Source organism: Trichomycterus rosablanca, chromosome 17 (genome assembly GCF_030014385.1).
Source record: "Trichomycterus rosablanca isolate fTriRos1 chromosome 17, fTriRos1.hap1, whole genome shotgun sequence".
Classification (NCBI taxonomy): Eukaryota; Metazoa; Chordata; class Actinopteri; order Siluriformes; family Trichomycteridae; genus Trichomycterus; species Trichomycterus rosablanca.
Window position 1 is genome coordinate 13100914 of NC_086004.1, and position 21912 is coordinate 13122825.

Sequence of the window (21912 nt, forward strand, 5' to 3'; positions counted from 1 at the left end):
AAGGGTGCAAGCTTAAGCTGAACGCCCGTGATCTTCGATCCCTCAGACGACACTGCATCAAGAACCGCCACTCAACAATAACTGATATAACCACATGGGTGAGGAATTACTTTGGCAAACCTTTGTCAAGCACTACAATACAGAGTTACATGCACAAATGCCACTTAAATCTTTACTGTGCAGAAAAGAAGCCTTATGTTAACCATGTCCAGAAGCGGCGTCGACTTCTCTGGGCTCGGAGGCATCTAGGATGGACCATCACACAGTGGAAACGTGTATTGTGGTCAGATGAATCAGCATTCTGGGTCTTTTTGGGGAAAAAATGGACGCCGTGTGCTCCGGACCAAAGACGAAAAGGACCATCCAGACTGTTATGAGCAACAAGTCCAAAAGCCAGGGTCTGTCATGGTATGGGGCTGTGTCAGTGACCTTGGCAAAGGTCATTTACACTTCTGTGATGGCAGCATTAATGCAGAAAAGTACATTGAGATCTTAGAGCAACATGTGCTGCCTTCAAGACGTCATCTTTTCCAGGGACGTCCAAGAAGAGTGTTTGGGTTCTGGACTGGCCTGCCTGGAGTTGCAGGAGTGGATGTAAGACACATTGTGTTTTTTTTTTTTATTATTTGCATTGTTCATGCTGTCCCAACTTTTTCTGATTTGGGGTTGTACCTTTATCTGTCCAAAGTTGTGCATGAATGTGGTTCTTGCCTTATCAGTATTTTTTTTTTAGTATTTTACTATAACCCTAGACACTTATAGACACTAGGGCAATAATATATTCTAGAGTTCTCCTCAGCATTCCCTCCCCTTTTATAACTAATACTGTTGAAGGTGAGCTCTGCACTTGCAAAATCTCATTAAGCTTCAGTGCAGTGCTAAAGCCTTAGACAATTTTTTTAATTTTATTTGTCAAATATACATATACATTATTAGGGTGTCTGTGGTAGCTGGCGAACTTACCCCGGGTTCACAGCGAAGCAGACGTTACAGACCCACTAAAAATAAGGCCTTAAATAAGAGGTCTGGTAATTAGGGCAGACGACTCGCAGCTGCAACTGGGTTATTTAAGCCAGTGCGGTGCAGCAGCGAGCGTCGCACCTTTTGGTTTTTTTCTAAGCAATGGCAGCGGTGTCCTTCCACTTTTTAGGGTCAGTTGGTATCCCCGGGCGGTGAAAGATCGGTCGGGTGTGTAGACTGAAAGGTTGAGGTAATTAGCCTTATTATTTTATCCGACAGGGATAGGGTGGTGCGATTCCGCTCAGCCCTTGTGCTGCTCTTGTTTTTGCGTGTTTTCCACTAGCATTTTCCGGTAGCCACCGCTGAATGCTAGCGGCGTATCTCACCCTGTCTTTTAGGGGTGTTCTAATAGCTATAAGGAGCTCAGTCTGTTAGCTCCAGAGTGGCGCATCCGGGAAAGCGCTCATCTCTAGTGTGAGCAACCCCGGTTCGAATCAGCTCTCGTTTATCTATTCGTGTTCTCTCATTTTTTTTCCTCTTTGTATTACAGGTTGGCTCGCTCCGAGTGCCAGCGATATTCACCGGAAGGCGAGGCCAATTCTGTGATTCCCCGCTCGTGCTCCGCGAGATCCAGACTGGTTACTGAACCATTTCGTGGTTCTCTTTCACATACAAGCCGGCGCTTCATAGGAGCTTGGCGCTTTGTTACTGTTAACCTCTCAGTAGCTGAAGCAGAACGCAACCGCCTCGCGAGCGACCGGGGTTCGGGTCTCAACTTTTGAGTTCGCTTTTGTCATTTTTTTCTTATTTTGTTTCAATTTGCCTGCGGCGTTCAGCGGCATTAATCGGGGTTCTCCCGATTTGTTTTTTGTTACGTATTTTGATTCTTTTGAGTGCCTACTTTATTTTGTTAAATAAATATTAATTATTTACTGCATTATTGAGTCCTCCTCCTTTCCACCTAACAGAAAGGTGCGACCATATCATGGACTCAGCAGTTAATCCCCCCGCCTCAGACGTGTTGCGTCACCAAGAGGTGACTTTGGGCAGGCATGAGATGGCTATTAATGAGCTGGCACAAAGGGTTGCTGACCTCACCATCCGTGTGCCCACGTTGGAGCAAGCCTCAGACTCCCTGGCCCATTCTCCTGGTCGCTCTGGAACTTTCATGGGCGGTGAAACCCCTATTCCGCCGCCCGAAAGATTTTCAGGGGAAGCCAAGCGATGCCGTGGTTTTCTTCTCCAGTGCGCCCTAGCGTTCGAATTACAGCCATCCCGGTTTCCCACCGAACGTTCTAGAGTGGCTTATATAATATCTCTCTTAACAGGGAAGGCATTAGAGTGGGCTACCGCCCTGTGGGAACAAGACTCACCAGAATGCTCCTCAGAGGAGGCTTTTAGAGCTGCCCTTAAGGACACCTTCTTTCACCCCGCAGGAGGTAGGGACGCCGGACCTCGCTTACTCGAGTTGACCCAAGGTGGACGCTTGGTGGCCGATTATGTAATCGAATTCCGGACGCTAGCGGCTGAGTGCGGATGGGATGAGGGGGCTTTAACAGCTATTTTTCATCGTGGGTTGGCAGATAGGGTTAAGGACGAGTTGGCCACTCGTGAGCTTCCAGACACCCTTAAGGCCTTTTACCTGTTGGCGACATCTATAGATACCCGTCTCCGTCAGCGATCACGGGAACGAGGTTTCCGCCCATCCTTCACTCGGTCTCAGGCGACCCCTAGACCAGTTTCTCCTGACCCTGAGCCTATGCAGTTGGGATCGGCCCGCACCGTGACCTCTCCTCGAACCCAGCCCCGGTTAAACGACTAGGCCGCTCTCGAGTCAGGGACCGACTTATTATCCCTAGCCATGGCCTGTTTCTACAAGCAGGGTTGCATTGGAGCTCCAAGGAGACTACTTTGAAGGTATGTGTTGACTCTGGGGCAGTTGAAAATTTCATAGATTGTAATCTAGTACATAGATTGGGGTTGGACACCCAGCGGCTACCGGTTCCCATCTCGGTTTATGCCGTGGATGGTAGGGCAGTTGCGGGCAGCCCTATCACCCATCAGACCCAACCTTTCCGCTTGCGGCTGGGTAACCACGAGGAACGGATCACCTTTTTGGTGACCCATGTTCCCCACCTCCAGTTGGTGTTGGGGCACTCGTGGTTAGTTAAGCATAATCCTCAAATTGACTGGGCTACCGGTTCAATATTCGCCTGGGGAACACGGTGTCAGGAATCTTGTCAGCTGCAGGCTGGCATGACACCTACTCCGTTAGTACCTCTGGTGGAAGCTCCGGATTTAGCCCAGATCCCTTCTGTGTACCATGATTTGCAGGAAGTTTTTAGCAAGTCCAGGGCGCGGGACTTGCCCCCCCACAGACCGTTCGACTGCGCCATAAACCTCTTGCCTGGCACTTCTCCCCCTAGGGGGCGCCTTTTCTCGCTCTCCGGTCCAGAAAAGGTCGCTATGGAGGAGTATGTGCATGAGGCACTCCAACAGGGGTTTATCCGTCCCTCTTCCTCCCCGGCCGGGGCGGGATTCTTTTTTGTAGGAAAGAAGGATGGTGGTCTACGCCCCTGTGTCGATTATCGCGGTCTAAATGCCATCACGATCAAGGATCGGTACCCGCTGCCGCTGATGGCCACGGCCTTTGAAGCCCTTCAGCGAGCATCCATTTTTACCAAGCTCGATCTACGCAGCGCGTACAATTTGATCCGGATCAGGCAGGGGGACGAGGGGAAGACGGCGTTCATTACACCCACCAGCCACTACGAATATCTAGTGATGCCCTTTGGGCTGATGAACGCCCCTGCCGTCTTCCAACGTTTTATAAATGAGGCCCTAAGGGAGGCCCTCGACAAGTACGTCTATGTTTATCTAGACGACATTTTGATTTTTAGCCGATCCATCGACGAACACGTGAGGCACGTCCGACGAGTTCTCCAGCTTCTGCTCAAAAACCATCTTTTCGTCAAGCTGGAGAAATCCGTCTTCCATTCCCCCTCTGTTTCATGGGTTCCGAGGAACGATCATGGGTACCGGCTCGTCAGATCCTGGACCCTGAACTAATCCGCGAGTTCCGTAGGAACCAGAACCAGGTCTTGGGACCTCGGGAGCTGTCCCTAGAGGGGGGGGGTTCTATTAGGGTGTCTGTGGTAGCTGGCGAACTTACCCCGGGTTCACAGCGAAGCAGACGTTACAGACCCACTAAAAATAAGGCCTTAAATAAGAGGTCTGGTAATTAGGGCTGACGACTCGCAGCTGCAACTGGGTTATTTAAGCCAGTGCGGTGCAGCAGCAAGCGTCGCACCTTTTGGTTTTTTTCTAAGCAATGGCAGCGGTGTCCTTCCACTTTTTAGGGTCAGTTGGTATCCCCGGGCGGTGAAAGATCGGTCGGGTGTGTAGACTGAAAGGTTGAGGTAATTAGCCTTATTATTTTATCCGACAGGGATAGGGTGGTGCGATTCCGCTCAGCCCTTGTGCTGCTCTTGTTTTTGCGTGTTTTCCACTAGCATTTTCCGGTAGCCACCGCTGAATGCTAGCGGCGTATCTCACCCTGTCTTTTAGGGGTGTTCTAATAGCTATAAGGAGCTCAGTCTGTTAGCTCCAGAGTGGCGCATCCGGGAAAGCGCTCATCTCTAGTGTGAGCAACCCCGGTTCGAATCAGCTCTCGTTTATCTATTCGTGTTCTCTCATTTTTTTCCCTCTTTGTATTACAGGTTGGCTCGCTCCGAGTGCCAGCGATATTCACCGGAAGGCGAGGCCAATTCTGTGATTCCCCGCTCGTGCTCCGCGAGATCCAGACTGGTTACTGAACCATTTCGTGGTTCTCTTTCACATACAAGCCGGCGCTTCATAGGAGCTTGGCGCTTTGTTACTGTTAACCTCTCGGTAGCTGAAGCAGAACGCAACCGCCTCGCAAGCGAGCGACCGGGGTTCGCGTCTCAACTTTTGAGTTCGCTTTTGTCATTTTTTTCTTATTTTGTTTCAATTTGCCTGCGGCGTTCAGCAGCATTAATCGGGGTTCTCCCGATTAGTTTCTTGTTACGTATTTTGATTCTTTTGAGTGCCTACTTTATTTTGTTAAATAAATATTAATTATTTACTGCATTATTGAGTCCTCCTCCTTTCCACCTAACATACATGAGTGCAGTAATTCTGCATATCACAGCTTGTTTGTAAGCTGGGATCAGAGCGCAGGGTCAGCCGTTGTACGGCGCCCCTGGAGCAGACAGGGTTAAAAGTCTTGCTCATGTGCCCAACAGTAGATGCATAGCAGAACATGGATTTGAGCTGACACTTTATAGCCCAAAGCTCTACCCACTAGACTACCTCTGTCCCAAAAAATTTTATCGACATAGCTCATTCCCGTACTAAAATACTTTAACTTATTCTCAACTGTAATGAACTTTCTATAGATTGTGGCATAGTGTTTCTGTAGAACATTTTCTATTTTATTTATGCCTTGTCTCCCATTGTCTCCCAATTTAGCGTAGTCAATTTGTCTTTCGCTGCTGGGGGATCCCCGATTGCAGTTGAGGAGGGTATATTGCTGCTCACGCCTCCTCCGACTCACGCACAGCCCTTTGCGGAACCCTTTTTTCACCTATGCACTCTGCACAGGTGCCTCTCCATCTGCCAATCAGGGTCCTTACACAGCGTGCTGTGCTGGAGCCTATCCCAGCTTTTCAATGGGTGCAAGACACAACGTAACACCCTGGACGGGGTGCCAGTCCATCGCAGTGCAGACACACACACACCCATTCATCTGTGGGGCAATTCAGTGTCTCCAATTAACCTGACTGCATGTTTTTGGACTGTGGGAGGAAACCGGAGCACCCGTGGGAAACCCACCGAGCCACCGTGCTTTTCATCCCACTGTAGAGTTAAATTAAGGATTGTGGCATGAGCAGTGAGGGAAAGAGAATTGTACCTGTCCGATTCACTTAAGATTAAGACATGTGGTAAAAGAACGTTTTTCTGGAGGAGCCTGAACTCTTACGAGCACATAAAAATAATGACGTATTCACTATCATATTTAAAGGAGTCATTCTTGAATCGTTTAAAACAGATACATTGGAAGACATTTTCATTTCTACTTTAGAAAGATAGCATTAGATAGATTTAGATAGACTAATCTGAGTATTACCCAGCTTTAAATGAAGAATGTCATATGGTACATGTGTACAAGCTACACAAATAATTTAGGAGAAATACTGTGCTGTAGGCTGCATGTGGTTCAGAACAGGAAACATTCCGTAGTTTATTAACTTCTCCTTTCCCTAAAATAGAGAAGAACCAATTAATCCAGACTAGTCTGTGGCTTGAGAAAAAGTGCACATGCCATGGTTTGCAGTATTTGGCATGGCTTTGTCTCCCCACTTTTCCAACCATTTTAGAAAAGAAGGAGGCAAAGAAAAACTAAAAAAAAAGTGAGGCAGATGAGAAACCCCAGATTCAGTCACTTTTACCACAAGGAGATTTGAGGATTACGTCTGGATTACCATGTTTTAAACATCATCTTGTGGTAGTGGAGTCCATTAATCAGAAGTGAGAAATGCCACGTTCAAAGCACGGACCAGAATTACAAGCCTGGATAAATTCCACTCAGAATAAGGGTTGTAATATGAGGAGTCATTTAAATATACTGTAGTTAATATGAGTTATTTTGGAAAAGAAACGCTGAACAAAGCATTTTATCCAGGGTGTTTGACAATGCAGCCACTATAACCCCTCAAAATCTTACAATATTTACAAATAAAAATGCACTAAGTGAAACATAAAAAAAAAAAACTACTAGACCCAGGATCAAGCCTTGTGGAACACCAGACATTTGAATGCTGACAAACTAGCATTATTTCTTTTTCTTATCTGAATGACAATGAGTGTTGTTCCCTACATAAAATAATGTAGTAGCATCATATTATTTTTGTATCATTTTTTTTTTTACAAAGTCCTGTGCAAGGGTCATAATTATTATTAAAGACACATAATTTATGCCTCAAATGCCATTATATGAATGTAACCAAATCAGCAAAACACTAAGTGTAACATTTAGTGATGTTTAAAAAAATCTACTAGACCTAGAATCAAGCCTTGTGGAACACCAAACTTTACTTTTGAATGCAGAGACTAGCAGTATTTATTATTTATTTTACTTATTGAAATGAGAATAAGTGCTGTTCCCTCCATAAAATAATGAAGCAGCATCATAGTTTTATTTTATTTTTGACAAAATCCTGTGCAAGAAACCTGATTTGTGCCTTTATGCCACTGAGTTCACTATTTAATTGCCGCACTGGCCTTTGGTCATTGTGTTTAATAGCAATGTTATTTAAACCAACTCAGTAAAACACTAAGTGAAAAATTTTGTGATGTTTAAAAAAATCTACTAGACCTAAAGTCAAGCCTTGTGGAACACCAGACTTTTGAATGCTGACAAACTAGCATTATTTATTTTTCTTATCTGAATGACAATGAGTGCTGTTCCCTCCATATAATAATGTAGCAGCATCATAGTTTTATTATTATTGTTGTTGTTATTATTTTTGTATTATTATTATAATATATTTTTTTTCAAAATCTTGTGCAAGGGTCATAATTATTTTTAAAGAAACATGCTTTGTGCCTTTATGCCACTGAGTTTACTATTTAATTGCCGCACGGGCCTTTTAATATGGTTAATTGTTTTTAATAGCAATGTTATTTAATTGAATATAACTAAATCGGTAAAACGCTACGTGTAACATTTAGTGATATTTAAAAAATCTACTACACCTACAATCAAGCCTTGTGGAACACCAGACTTAATTTTTAAATGCTGAAAAACTAGCATTATTTATTATTTATCTGAATGAGTGCTGTACACTCCATACAATAATGTAGCAGCATCATAGTTTTATTATTAAATTATTATTATTACTATTATTATTATTATTATTTTTGTATTATTATTTTTTTATTTGTTACAAATTCTAGAAACTAGCATTATTTATTATTTATTTTCTTATCTAAATAATAATGAGTGCTGTTCATAATGTAACAGCATCATAGTTTTATTATTGTTATTTCTATTATTTATTTTTATTTTTTACAAAATCTTGGCATCTTGGGGTCATAATTATTTTTTAAAGACACAGGCCTTTAATGCCACTGAGTTCACTATTTAATTGTTGCATGGGCCTTATTATATGGCTAAATTTGTTTGATGGTCCTGAGTTTGATTCCCAGGTAAAGCGGTCCTGGTCCTTTCTGTGTGGAGTCTGAATATTTATTGTGTCTGTGTGGGTTTCCTTTAATCAATTTGTATTGATTGAGTAATCAGCATAACAATATACATTAGTTACATATTTGCAAATAAAAATGCAGTAAAACACTAAGTGAAACATTTAAAAAACATCTATTAAATGTTGCATGGGCCTTATTATATGGCTAAATGTGTTTGATGGTCCTGAGTTTGATTCCCAGGTAAAGCGGTCCTGGTCCTTTCTGTGTGGGTTTCCTTTAATCAATTTGTATTGATTGAGTAATCAGCATAACAATATACATTAGTTACATATTTGCAAATAAAAATGCAGTAAAACACTAAGTGAAACATTTAAAAAACCTAGAATTAAGCCTTGTGGAACACCAGACTTTACTTTTGTATTACTATTTATTATTTATTTTTCTGCTGTGCTGTTCCCTCCATACAATAATGTAGCAACATCAATGTTTTATTATTATTATTGTTGGGGTCATAATTATTTTTGTAACTAAATCAAATAAATTGGGCAGCATAGTGGCTCAGTAAGTGGCACCGTCACCTTACAGCAAGAAGGTCCTGGGTTCGATTTCCATGTGGAGCAGATGTCTGGGTCCTTGTGGACTTTGCATATCTACCGCATATCTGCGTGGGTTTTCTCCCACAGTCTATGAAATTACAGTTAGGTTAATCGGATCTTTTACTGCTACTGTAATAGAACTAACATTACAGTGGTACCTTGAAACTCAGCGTCAATTGGTTCTGGGAGTGGCATTAAAAGGTGTAAGTTTTAAGGTATTTTTTCCCATAAGGATGTATGGAAAACCTGTTAATATGTGCACTTGATCTTTACTTCTTAATTGTTTCCTTGTGCTTCTTAATCATGGAGATGCTTGATCTTGGAATATTGTATTCCATTCAGTAAAGGCACATTCACATGAGAAGCAGCAAAGTAGCTTTTGTGCTGGCTGTGCTGTTATTTCCTGTGGTTTGTGGTGGTGCACAAATCTTGACTTATTGTACTAAAAGCGAGTAAGGAATTTCATTAGTGGAGAGAACTTATGAGAGGTTTAGTGTTTCTATGTCGTTTTTTCATGTTTTTTTTTAATGATAAGCGTTTTAGACAAAAAAAAAGATGATTTTTACCATTTTTTAGTACCCCGAGCTATAATACAAGTTTAAAAGTGAAACAGTGAGGAATTTCATTGGAGAGAACAGTAGAGCAGTAATAATTAAGAGAGGTTTAGTGTTTCTATGTCATTTTTAATATATTAAGTCTTTTTAGACTCTCAAAAAAAATTATTCTTACAATTTCTCAGCACCCTGAGCTATAACACAAGTTTAAAAGTGAAACAGTGAGGAATTTCATTAGTGGAGAGAACAGTAGAGCAGTGATAATTAAGAGAGGTTTAGTGTTTCTATGTCGTTTTTAATATATTAAGTCTTATTAGACTCTCAAATAAATAAATTTCTCAGCACCCCGAGCTATAACACAAGTTTAAATGTGAAACAGTGAGGAAAATCCAGCTAAACACAGATACATGTGGACGCTTTCAAAGTGAACAAAGTGACTGTTCATTGTTAATTTGAAATTAAATAAAAATAAAAAAAACAGAACATGTTGAGTTTAAGGTAAACGTTGAGTTTAAGAGTATAAATTTCGTTGAGTTACAAGGTACCACTGCCATTTACTTTATATAAACATGTCACTAATTATGGAATGGAATGCTACCAGCACAGTGAGTCACCTAGCATGTTCCTCCCAGTAACCATTCATAAACTCTGGTAAATAGGAAGCAGTGTGTAAAAAAAATTAGGACTTCTGCCCTCCGCGTCTCTTTTTTTTTTTTTTTTTTTTACACATTTCCTTGACTCAGGAAGAGATAGGAAGTCCAGGAACAGGCTTGATCGATGTCATGGTGAGCAAAGAGGAAGAAACAACATGGAAGGTTACACAGGGCCCGACTATTTTTGCGCCATCAGACGGAAATGGGACGTGGCCCAGGGAGGAAACAGATAGGCCAATGCTTGTTGCGTGGTAACCTTAAGCAGGAAAGAAGTTTGACACGGATTTTGCTAGCATCTGTTAAAATGAGGACAAACAAAAGCCGTTATCTGTGATGCAAACATGCACGAGATAATATTCTTTGCTGTATTTTATTGGAAGAGATTCACTTAACAGTGCATGTCTGTGTAAAGCAGATATAAGGTCGTGTAGGTTTGATAGCCTAAATGCAGCTTGACTAAAAAAATCATTCTCCATAATTTGTTTTTAATGATAAAACATGGTTTGAAATAAATTTCTATGTAGGTGGTATTCTTAAAGCATATGCTTTACTTAAAGGGAGTAAATCCTCCATCTGACAGCTCTACAGTAGAGAGCTATAAAAAAATTTAAAAAAATACTGCCCGGGCTGCCCAGACGGAGGGGGCTGCCCGTGTGGTCTCACCTCAGTCATTCCCAGTTAATATTTCAGCTGCAGCAGCCTGCACTGGCCACTTCAATTCAGCTATAAAGAACACAAAATGTATTTCTGTTTAGAGTTTTTACAAAGTATAAGTACATTTTAAATGATCTGCAAATGTATGTTTAGTAGACGCTCTTATTCAGAAGTGCTTTCTTTATATACGTACTTATACACCGATCAAATATAACATTAAACCTTGTTTCTACACTCACTGTCCATTTTTATCAGCTCCACTTAGCTCTACAATTACTGACTGTAGTCCATCTGTATCTCTGCATGCTTTGTTAGTCTTCTTTCATGCTGTTCTTCAATGGTCAGGACTCTACACCACTCTAACACCACTACAGAGCAGGTTTTATTTGGGTGGTGGATCATTCTCAGCACAGCAGTGACACTGACATAGTGGTGGTGTGTTAGTGTGTGTTGTGCTGGTAAGAATGGATAAAACACAGCAATGCACCTTTCTGTCACTGCTGGACTGAGAATAGTCCACTAACCAAAAACATTCAGCCAACAGCACCCCGTGGGCAGCATCCTGTGACTACTGATGAAGGTCTAGATGACCAACTCAAACAACAGCAATAGATAAGTGATTATCTCCAACTAGGTAGGAGTGTGACAGTGAGTGGACACGGTATTTAAAAACTCCAGCAGCACTGCTGTGTCTGATCCACTCATAAAAGCACAACACACACTAACACACCACCACCATGTCAGTGTCACTGCAGTGATGAGAATGATCCACCACCTAAATAATACTCGCTCTGTGGTGGTCCTGTGGGGGTCCTGACCATTGAAGAACAGTGTGAAATCAGGCTTAAAAAGCATGCAGAGAAACAGATGGACTACAGTCAGTAATTGTAGAACTCCAAAGTGCTTCTATATGGTAAGTGGAGCTGATAAAATGGACAGTGAGTGTAGAAACAAGGAGGTGGTTTTAAAATTATGGCTGATCAGTGTATACTGGGTTAGTTTCTATTTAAGCGCTTAGTAAAGAGGTGGGTCACTACTACTAGGAAATAATACATTCAAACACACACACACACACACACACACACACACACACAGACAGCAATTTTAGTAGTCCATTTAACCTGACTGCATGTCTTCGAACTTGTGGGAGGAAACTGGAGCTCCCGGAGGAAATCCATGCAGACACTCCACAAAGAAAGGACCCAGACGACTTGACCTGGGAGCTGAACCCAGAACATCCTTGCTGTGAGGCGACAGTGCTACCCACCAAGCCACAGTGCTCCCCTATTATTATTATTATTATTATTATTACTTCTACTACTACTACAGTGGTACCTTGAAACTCGACGTCAATTGGTTCTGTGAGTGGCGTTGAGTTTAAAAGTATTGTTTCCCATAAGGATGTAGGGGAAACCTGTTAATGCGGTCCATGGTCCTTTGAAGCTGCATATATTTTATGCTTATGTAAAATAATGGGGTTGTTTTTGACACTTAGACACTGAGAATCACACAAATATAATATAAAAACACTGAAATACAATCAATATCAAAAATCAATATAAAAATAAAATAAAACCTGCACTTTAGCTATACTTCTTTATTGTTTCCCTATGCTTCTTAAGCTTGATCTTGGAATAGCGTATTCCTCAGCAAGTTTAGTTGGGAGAACCATTTTTGCACTGCCTGTGCCGTTGCTTCCTATGAAGTTTGCTGCTGTCTTTTTTAAAGCTCCGTCAATGACATTAATTGTTTAATATGACACGATACAAGCGACTCAGGTCATACGAACAAAGCTTACTGGAACAAAGCTTAAAGTGACTTATTGTACTAAAAGAACGAGTGAGGAATTTCATTAGTGGAGGGAACTTATGAGCAGTAATAATTAAGAGAGGTTTAGTGTTCCTATGTCATTCATTTAATACATTAAACCAAGTTAAGCTTTTTAGACTCTCTTGGAAAAGCTGATTCTTACCATTCCTCAGCACCCCGAGTAATAACACAAGTTTAAAAGTGAAACAGTGAGGGAAAATCCAGCTAAACCCAGATACATGTGGAGGCTTTCGAATAAATTTGCCGGTTATTCCACACAAATGCAGATTTGTCTCATAGTCGCACTTTGATGACGTTTTACTGCACCTCTTAAGCCGAGCGCTGAACAAAGCGACAGTCGAACACAAATCCAGTTTAAGGGAAATGTTGAGATTAAGGGTACAAATTTCTCAACAAAGGGCGTCGAGTTACAAGGTACCACCAAACTTTAAGAAGACAATAGGGAAATAGGGTGGTGCAAAGAAGATATGTAGCATCTATTTAAATCAGTGGTGGTAAGATATGCATGCACATTAGCAGACCTGCCAGGACAGAGTTGCAGCAGTTTAAACTCAGTAGAAAAAAAGCACCTCAGTGGTTTTTATGTGTATAATAACTTTAGTTACTCTAGATTAATGTAAAGGTGTTTACATCGCCTTTTAGAATGTACTTGATTGATATAGTGCGAAACTTTATTTAGGCCTGTAGCTGAAACAATCTACCAATGATTCTTTGGGTTTTCTGAAATCTGGCATTAGTGGTGGTTGACCACAGGGCCTGATGGGCTGTCTGGACGCACCATGCTAGCCTAACATTTTACAGACCACAGAGCAAGGAGGATGCTTGTTCAACATGTTTCTCCTTTTGCAGCACTACCTCAGCTCTACCTCCCAGGTTTTAACACAAGATGACATCACATGATTTAACACAGCTATGCCGTTGATTGCAATCATATGGCAGTGTTAAGGTAATGCCAAATAATCTTAATACATCTATTTTCTTGCTCGGTTTGAAATTGTGTGTATAAATTGCTGCATAATGAGCACTTGATTTAGTATGTGACGGTTTTGGAATCATATGTATTAAGGTCTGACAATATAGCTTTAACATGCATTATATAGCCAAAAGTTTGTGTACACTTCTTTTCCCAATACCAAAACTAAGCAAACTCACCATTTGATTAACTTGGTTTTGCATGCTGCCATACACAAACAGAAAGGGACAATTCCTAATAAGTGTTGCCTTATTTTTTGCCCTAATATTTGCATTACACAAAAAGTACTATAATCATTTGGATATTGTGGTATCCATCTACACCAATCAGCCATAACATTAAAACCACCTCCTGCACACATTGTCAATTTTATCAACTCAAACAGCGCTGTTGTGTCTTATTCACTCAGACCAATACAACACACACTAACACACCACCACCATGTCAGTGTCACTGCAGTGCTGAAAATGATCCACCACCTAAATAATACCTGCCTCTACCACAGCCAATACATGGGAGAGTCCTGACCACTGAAGAACAGCATGAAAGGAGGGTAACAAAGCATGCAGAGAAACAGATGGACTATAGTCAGTAATTGTAGAACTACAAAGCGCTTCAATATGGTAAGTGGAGCTGATAAAATGGACAGTGAGTGTAGAAACAATGAGGTGGTTTTAATGTTATAGTTGATCGGTGTATATTGCATGTCCTGAGACCAGTAATTTATATAATCTTTGAATTCATGTAAAGGACATTTGAAGCAACCAGGTAATAACATGCTTGGTGATTGGCTACTAATATTTAAAGAGTCCATGATCGAAAACCTTATTTGTCCCAAATTACCTGACATCATCAGGTACATATAACATTGATCTTCCATTTGTAAAAGGGTGCAACCCAGAGAACTGTTGTGCAAAAGTTGTGTGAAAAACATAATGCTGGGACCCAGAATAAGGTTAGCCTAGTATTTATATGTTATAGCATGAAAAGGGCTTATGCTATAGTGCTAACACTGATAATTAAGCACTTGGTTGCACACCAGTATTAACAGTTTTGTCATACAAAGTAAAAGATAAGAATAGTTTACCACATTAGCATTCAATGGGTGCCTAACCTACCCAAATATGTAACATTTAAGAGCCGGTGCTTGTGTACACCTGCACATTCCTGAACAACTCCAGCATGAGAGCACACATACTCTTCAGTGTGTACTCTTGCTTAAGGGCCATTAAATAGCCTACCGTTAAGTAGCCATAAAGTAAGCACATTTATTTGACCAACCCATTCCTCAGAGGTGATAGCAGCTCGCTAGTGGAAGTGTTATGGCATCACATTTTAAAAAGGCTATTTATTACACTTTAAGAGGTGCTGACCTCTGATTCTGGGCTTTATTTGGCACGAGGCAGTCAATTAATGCATAAATACTTTAGCACACTTACAGTAAAAGAAAAGATGGATATTGATTAGATCTATTATTACAGATACTTTTCCCTTTGGGCACTGTAGAGAAGCAGCAACTGACATAACCACATCTAACAGGTTTATGACACAATAATCTATTGTACTTGACATACTAGAAAACAGAAATATCGTGAAACTATTTAATTTTAAAGTATTTTACGCCCTGGGCTTTTTGGTTACGCAGTTGTCTATTAAGCTCCGGGTTTGAATCTCAGTGGTGCTATTGGTCAGCTGAGCAACTACACAGACTTATGTGGTGAGGTTCGTGGCTGGTGAGGCACTGACTCTTTCAGAGCCAGAATTAAAATACAGTGGAACCTCGATTTAACGGACCTCCATTTAACGGACAATACATAGAAAACCAAATGTCCGGTCCAAATGTTTAAAATTCCCACGAGAAGCTTATCAAGATCAGTAGTTCAGTAATTATCTGCTAGCTCTCTGTTTATATGAGTAATATGCTTTATTTTGTCGGGAGGCTCGCTTTGTTCTCGCCTTTTTCTCTGTGCTGTATGCTTAATTTTTGCAAGTTCTATTGCTTAGTTATGCACCAGCGCTGCTCCAGTAGACTCTGGACTCTTTATTTACAGGTTTTACATGACATATTTACATATCTATTTATGTTGTTCATTTTACTGTTTATCATATGTGCATGTTTAGCACTTTTGTAGACCTTAGTGCTGTGTTTTCGTATGTTTTCACACCCCCTGGAAAAAAAACAGTTATAAAACGGATAGTTCCGGTCCTAAAATCTGATTGGCTGAGCCGCGTTCGAAGCCGTTGTAAAATCCCCGATAAACTCACACCTATGACCACCTCACATCATTCCATATTAATACGCCACTGAATAGAAAAAATTAATGTTATTTTCGCCCTCATGTTGCCTAGCAACACTGTTAATCGAACTATTTTGCGTCGCGGAAGAATGCTTTATTGTAAGTTTATACACGATAAATACATTTATGAATTAAACATTGTGGTATTTATTATATTTTATGTTGACCGCCGTTTTATAAAAGCAATAAGCCACTCGAGACCGTGCATTACTGTTAAGATTTTAGCACGGGGAAAGAAGTTTTAGGCACTCCGCTTCGCGTCGTGCCAAAAACGTCATCCCCGTGCTAAAATCACAGTAATGCACGGCCTCTCGTGGCTTATTTCTTTATTTCGGACCAGTGCACCCACCTTTTAGTCCGTTAAATCGAGGTTCCACTGTATTTGAATTCAATACAACAGTTTAAATTCATTAATTTATTGACTGCTTGCACATAGCAGTGGTAATAACTGGATATGTTCCATATCTCATATCTCATATATTTACACACATCACAATTCCACAATTCTTACTCATTCAATACAAATGGGCTCACACATGCCCCCTTCAGTGAAGCAGAGGTACTGGCTACCACACCTCGTGCATTTTTTGTGCAGTTTTATGTCAGACCACAGTATGGAAAGTGACTGACTGCATGTCTGGGAAAGGGGGTGGCCAAAGCTTATATAATATTTAAGTTACAGCGTCTCACATTAAGCAGGCGAACTGGTAACAGATGAAGTGCTTGTGCTAGACCGGTCTGCCTGCAGTCTAGATCTGTCTCCTATTAAAAATGTATAGAGCAACTTGAAGAGGAGAATCAGACAACTATGACCACAGACTGTTGAGCAGCTGAGGTCTCGTATCAAGAAATAATGGACAAAAATTTTCCTCAGTTTCCATACTATTAAAAAGTCTCATTAATAGGAAAGGTGATGCACAAAGTTGAATCAGTTCATCTGGACACAAGTTTGTTGTAGCGATACTACACACTTGTGTCCAGATGAACTGATTCAACTTTGTGGATTTGTGTACCTGGATTATTGAGCATGCATTAACAGAGGAAAGGTGATGGAACACAGGGGTAAACAAATATCTATCCCAACTTTTCTGAGTGTGATCGAGGCATCAAATTCTAAATGTGCTTATATTTACAAAATGCAGTGAAGCTGATTAGTAAAAAAAAAAAAAAAAAAAAAAAAAAATGGAATTTTTTTCTACTTTTGCCAGATAAAAATTGTAATTAACAATTCACAATTTTTTTAATTGCGTTTTACAAAATATCCCGACTTTTCTGAATATGGGGTTTGTGAAACATGGTCTATTTTTCATTCATATTACAGGGCCAACACAATTTTTAAATTAGAAATGTCTTTTGCATTTATTGTACCGTTGTTTATCTGCACTGTGTATTGTATTGTCTTGCACTTTTTTGTTCTATGTTGAACTCTGGTTTTGGAGAAATGTTGTTTCGTTTCAATATGTACTAGTATATAGATAAAATTACAATAAAGCCTCTCTTGAACTTAAAGAATCTGATCTAAACTAAAAATAAACTTCATTATACACATTGTTTAGTGATTTACACTCTAGTCTGGAAAAAAGTATTTACATCCTTCACTGGGGCGGCACGATGGCTAAATGGGTAGCACTGTTGCCTCACAGCAGGAAGGTCCTGGGTTCGATCCCCAGGTGGGGCAGACCGGGTCCTTTCTGTGTGGAGTTTGCATGTTCCCCCCGTGTCCGCGTGGGTTTCCTCCGGGTGCTCCGGTTTTCTCCCACAGTCCATAAACATGCACGTGAGGTGAATTGGAGACACTAAGTTGTCCATGACTGTTTGATATAACCTTGTGAACTGATGAATCTTGTGTAATGAATAACTACCGTTCCTGTCATGAATTTAACCAAAGTGTAAAACATGATGTTAAATCCTAATCAAACAAACAACAAACATCCTTAACTAACTTGTTCTGAAAGTCTTCCATGGAACATCACTTGAGGCTGGAGATGTGGCATGTGGAGGTGCATTGGCTTTATAACTCACAAGTCTGAGGGAGTATTATACTGCTGCCCTATGTCACTGAAAATAATTAAGGTGGAAGTTAATATGAAATTTTACTTAAAAAATGTTAGGACATTGACCCCTTTGACCTTAATCCAACTGAGACAATGTGAGCTGACCTGACAAAATATGTTAACGCAAGAATAGTGAAATGGTAGCTCAGAGTTTAAGGTACTGGACTTGTAATCGGAAGGTCTGTGGCTCAAGCCCCACATCTGCCATGTCCTTAACTGGACTGCATACGGTCAGAATTGTAAGTCACTTTAAATAAAATCTGTTGATGCATGCTCAATAATCCAGGTACACAAATACACAAAGTTGAATCAGTTCATCTGGTTCATCTGGTTCATCCATTCTGACTCACTTCGGCAAGGATTGCCTCAAACTCGTACGAGAGTACGAGAAAACGGCACGTAAGATGGCTGACTACAGGAACCACCTGCGATTTAACATCAGATGCAGACAGAGCAGGATCACACCTAAGAGCCTGCAACTCAGATCTTCTGTCAAAGGTCACCGAGCTAGCAAGATCATTCAGAAGGCACAGAACCAGCTATTGAATGAACGGGTGAGACAAACTAACTTCACAATCGATGTCTTAAAAACTAGAGAGGAGCAGATTGTACAAAGACTTACATCACGTCTAGATGAGCCCACTCTCCAACAGGTGATTAACTTCACGCAGAAGGCTCGTCTAGGACAACATGAAAAGTCAAAAACCAGGCAGCGAAAAAAGTTTGACTTGCTTGCTGCAGGACAGAAACACCAACAGACCATGGATGGCCGAAAGAGGAATGAAGGGCAAACACACGCTGGTGATGTGGACAAGTGGGTGAAGAACTTGTCGGACAGACAACTCAAGCGGAGAAAGACATCTTGGCTAAGGGGTTGAATTTCGCTGTTACACCAAAGCAAGTCCCACTAGTGGAACTGATCACAGCCACAGAATCAGCAATCCGCAACAACAACATCTCCGACCTGGAAGCGGAACTGTTGCGGATGAAAGTGTCAGCTTGCCTGAGTAATGCAAAGCCACCGCCATCCAACATCAGCAGAGACGAGAGGTATGCACTTATTACACTTAGTAAGGACAATAACATCATCATACTTCCTGCTGACAAAGGTAGATGTACTGTTCTATTAAACCAGATAGACTATCATGAGAAAGTGATGTTGTTACTTAGTGACACTAACACTTATGAGCTGCTGAAACGAGATCCAGGTAGTAGCTACAAGAAAAAGGTGATAGATTGTCTGAAAGTTTTAGAACAGAACAATGCTATTGACAGGGCTTTGTACTACAAATTATATCCGGGGGAGGCTACACCTAGTCTGTATGGGTTACCTAAGATACACAAACAGGATGTACCTTTACGACCCATTGTTTGTATGATTAACTCTGTGACTTATAACATTTCTAAGTTTCTAGCATCGATTCTCAACCCGTTGGTAGGTAGCACGGAACACCACATTCAGAACACCATGGATTTTGTGGACAAGGTGAAGTCATCATTGAGACGGAGGAAACAATGGTCTCGTATGATGTTACATCCCTCTTCACGTGCATTCCGGTGGCTGAGGCAGTGGAGGTGGTCCGTAGGAAACTACAAGGCGACCCCACCCGGAGCACGAGGACCACCCTTACCACGGACCAGGTGTGCACACTCCTAGAACTGTGTCTTCAGTCCACCTATTTCTCGTACAGAGGACAGTTCTACAAACAGAAACATGGGTGTGCTATGGGGTCCCCAGTCTCACCAATTGTTGCAAACCTGTACATGGAGGAAGTGGAAAAGAAGGCACTAAGGACCTACTCAGGGACACCACCGAGTCATTGGTGCAGATATGTGGACGACACCTGGGTTAAAATAAAATCAGAGGAAGTACCACATTTCACAGACCACATCAACTCGGTGGACAAACACATCAAGTTCACAAGGGAGGATGCAAGCGACAACGTTTTAGCCTTCTTAGACTGTGAAATTGCTAGTAAAGATGGGGGACGGTTGAAAGTAAATGTTTACCGCAAACCAACGCACACGGACCAGTACTAAAGGTTTGACTCCCATCATCCTTTGGAGCACAAACTAGGAGTTATCAGGACGCTGCACCACCGGGCGAACAGCAACCCCACAGACACTACGGCCAAGGATAGAGAGAAATCTCATGTCAAGAAGGCCCTGGGTGAATGTGGTTATCCCAACTGGGCATTCGTAAAAGCGGGAAAAATGCCCAAACACAGCTCCAGTGGATCGAAGGGAGGAGAAGAACAACCGCGGTCTAAGCACAAACCAGTGGTGACTCCGTATGTGGTGGGAGTATCGGAACAATTAAGACGGATATTCTCCAAACACCGTGTTTCAGTTGCTTTCAAACCCCAGAACACGCTACGCCAGAAATTAGTTCACCCTAAGGACCGGGTTCCTCGACACAAACAGAGTAACGTAGTGTATGCTGTTAGGTGCCGGGAGGATTGTCGGGAACTGTACATCGGGGAAACTAAACAGCCACTGGCGAAACGGATGGCCCAACATAGAAGATCGACCTCTTCTGGCCAGGACTCTGCGGTTTACACCCACCTGCAAGCCAGCGGCCACTCATTTAAAGATGAAGATGTGCAGATCCCTGACAAGAAGGAACGCTGGTTTGAACGTGGAGTCAAAGAGGCCATTTACGTGAAGAGGGAACGACCATCTCTGAACCGGGGAGGGGGCCTGAGAGTACATCTCTCACCATCATACAACGCCGTAATTGGAGCTTTACCCAAATCATGTGTGAAAGACACACATGACCATTGTAATTAATGGTCATTGTGAATTTCATATGGACCTAATCACCAGTTCCATTGTTATGCAATGGTCAGTGATCAGTCGTTATGCAAATCAACTGCATATAAGGTTGGGGTATTCAACACCAGCTCAGACTGAAGAAGTCATTCGGATTGAGTGACGAAATGTATCTCTACAACAAACTTGTGTCCAGATGAACTGATTCAACTTTGTGGACTTTAAATAAAAGCTCCTGTGAAATGGCATACATGTAAAAGGTTTGTCTTTTTTGCACCTACAGGAAACATAATGTAAAGCTGGGTTAGGATGAGACAAGCGGACACACACAAGCAGAGATAGTTCAAACAAAAGTATTTCATAATAACAAAAGACAAGACAAGGTTGTTAACAAGACAGGACAGAACAGGACATACAAACACACGACCGATGCTAAAGCTAACTGCTAAGCTAAATGCTAAATCTAAACACACAGGAACAAAGCTAAAGCTAAATGCTTTAACATGAAAGAGGAACCTAAACCCTAAGCTAAGCTTACAACATGGTACAAGACAGAATCAGTAAACAAACATAAACAAAGCTAAAGGAGAACTAGACTAAGACAAACAAGACTTAAACAAAAAGCATGTACTAACAAGAAGCATGGACAAGAAGCGCAGGGCGAGGCAGGGCGAGGCAGGGCGAGGCAGGGCGAGGCAGGGCGAGGCAGGGCGAGGCAGGGCGAGGCAGGGCGAGGCAGGGCGAGGCAGGGCGAGGCAGGGCGAGGCAAACAAAAACAGTCTAACAAAAGCCAAAATAGTCTTCGTTGTAGGATTGGCAACTGCCTCCTTTATAGCACTGACCTTATTGTCTCAGACAAGGTTTAGCTGGGCATAATTAGCCGGTAACCAATCACCATGAGGGGGCGTTGGCTTGCCAACCTAAACAGAAACACATCTAACATGTGCTCCTGGAGAGAGGGGTGTGGCATGTAAACATGGCTCCAGGAGCTCAACGAGGTTGGATTTGTTATTTTAGCTACAGAGGTTTATTTATTCACTTATTTATAGATTTATTTCTGTTCAAGTTTTGTCTTTGTCTAGGGCAAAGTTGTGGTTGTAGCCTAGTGGTTAAGGTACTAGACTAATAATCTAAAGGTTGCTGGTTCAAGCCCCACCACTGCCAGATTGTCACTGTTGGACCCCTGAGTAAGGCCCTCAACCCTCAATTGCTTAGACTGTACATCAGTCAGCCATGACATTAAAACCACCTCCTTGTTTCTACACTCACTGTCCATTTTATCAGCTCCACTTACCATATAGAAGCACTTTGTAATTCTACAATTACTGACTGTAGTCCATTC

At 41.7% G+C, this 21912-nt stretch overlaps 1 pseudogene; it reads left to right on the top strand.

Annotated features, from left to right (window-relative positions):
- Positions 1-3216: 3216 nt before the first annotated feature.
- Positions 3217-20862, top strand: LOC134331864 (uncharacterized; annotated as a pseudogene).
- The last annotated feature ends 1050 nt before the right edge of the window (positions 20863-21912 follow it).